Genomic DNA, 2344 nt, shown 5'->3' with positions numbered 1-2344 from the left:
GCTGTTTGGAGCTTTTATTCTGAAAACAGCTTTTGTTCTTGTGCTAGAAATTCTGCGAGTGGAGCAGACAGAAAATGTTCTGTGACACGGAAATGAGGTGCTAAAAGAGGCTAAGAAGCTTCATACAGCTGCAGCCACCTTGTCCCCATGATGTGGTTTTCATTGATTAGTTGATTAATTGCTTAAGTATCACAGAGAGTTTGACTAAACTTAGGCTACTTTCATCTTCTTGATACAAATCCCCTTTGTCCCCTGATTTTATTTGGCTCATAAGTCAAAGTGTAGCTTCCATCTAAAGTTTCTCACCTGTGGTTTCACACCTATCTGGAGCGGTTTTCGTCTTACCTTCCAGCCTGGGCCCATGTGGTCAGCGTTGACCACCACTGTCTGAGAAGAGACACCGTAGCCGGACCCTTTATGAATGAGCCACCGAGTTCCATTGGCCACTGTGACTCTGTGAAACAAACAGTAGTGCTGATAGAAACATTGAATTCTTTGCTAACTAACAAATTAAATCTGACTGAACCTGTAATAATTAAACTTCTTGGAATCCAAGAACTGATTTTGAACTAAAAATCTAGATTTATGAACTATAGGTTTTCAGCATGGAGGACAATGATGTCTCACTTTGATTCCACAAAGACACCTTTGTTGCTCTGCTGTGCAGTCAGTACTGTCAAAGACTGACTGACAGTGGAGGCAACACAACCAAACAAGGATGGATGGGATTTGTTTGGTCTGTTAACACAAGTGCAAAGAAATGTGGATTCCAACAAAGACTAACATTCCAAAACATGACAAAGCTACAACAATGTGAAATGAAAAGAAATGTGATTTACATCCACAGCTCACAGCACAGCTCCAGCCTGTGATGATGACTCTGTTTATAAAACCACACCCAGCACCCTGACTATCAGGACAGGGCCCCCCCAGGGGTGTGTGCTTTCCCCACTGCTGTTCTCCCTCTACACCATCGACTGCACCTCAGAGGACCCCTGTGTTAAACTCCCGAAGTTCGCAGATGACACAACGCTCATGGGTCTCATCTGAGACGAGTCGGCACAGAGGTGGACAGCTGGTCCTGTGGTGTGGGCGCAACAACCTGCAGATGAACAACCATACTCAGCAGTAGAGTCCCTCAAGTTCCACTATCTATGAACGTAATCTCACCAGTCAGCTGTTTAAGTCACACAGGTCGTGTTGTTTTCTGTTTCTAGCTGTTAGGACTGATCAGGCTGCTTGAGTTTCACTTTCTCTTTCTGTAAGGAGCCGGGGAAGATCAATACAATCAAGAAATATTTCTTCTTGATGATCTTTCATGAAAATTATTTTTGTCCAGTACACTCGTGTTGTCAGTGGGACTGGATTCTTTGTTCTGATGAGCGCCGCTCAGTGTGGTTTTCAGTGTAGATCCATTGGGATCACCCTTCAGTAGTGCTTACGTTTTGCTTCCAGTGTGTTTTACAGCTCCAGTATAATCATTTCTAGACACGGACACAGGTCAGTGTGTGTTGACCTACCTGACTCCACTGTGGTCTATTCCGAACGAACCACTGGCCTGCGATTGTCGTGCCACCCGCTCAGCTTGGTGCACTGGCTGGTTGAAGAGCCCCTTCAGCTGAGGGCCCGACAGGTCGTAGCTGGGTTTACCAGCGGCACCTGTCAGTGAGTTCAGCTTGATTTAAAACTGGGAGGCACACTGAGATCGAGGTCTCTCTGACGAGAGAGACCTGTGAACTGTTTGATATGTGATACGTAGGCAAAATGAACTCAAAGTATCTCTCTCGCTCGCTCTTTCTCACGCACACACACACACACACCATAACATTAATCAGAGCAATCGCAAGCACTGTTGGCTAGTAAAACGTTTACATTTCTTGCTCTTAAACCAGACTTCACTACAGTCATCAGAACTCCGGAGGAGTGGGACTTACTGGCACTGCTACTGGAGAATGAAGGGTTAGACATGACGGCTGATGATCTGTGTGGGTGCAGAGAAGATCCTCGTTTCCCAGTCTCAGCTGACTCCTCCCAGTCTGGATCAGTGTTTTGTAACCTGACTAAACTTTAGTTTCATTCTGATGCCATGGTTTGATTTCAGTTTTGTATAAGTTACATCACTTCCAGAAAACTCCAATGATTCATTATAAGACTGTGGATGTACTATGGCACTGTACTGAAGTACAACTCTGAGGTACTTGTACTTTACCTGAGTATTTCTATGTCCTGCTACTTTATACTGTGATTCCACTACCTGTCAGAGACAAACCTGGTACTTTTCACTGCACTACATGTATCTGATAACTTCAGTTCCTTTTCAGAATCAGATGAATCAAACCAAACA

The sequence above is a fragment of the Monopterus albus genome, unplaced genomic scaffold (assembly GCF_001952655.1).
Source record: "Monopterus albus unplaced genomic scaffold, M_albus_1.0 scaffold189.1, whole genome shotgun sequence".
Classification (NCBI taxonomy): Eukaryota; Metazoa; Chordata; class Actinopteri; order Synbranchiformes; family Synbranchidae; genus Monopterus; species Monopterus albus.
This window is presented reverse-complemented; position numbering follows the sequence as displayed.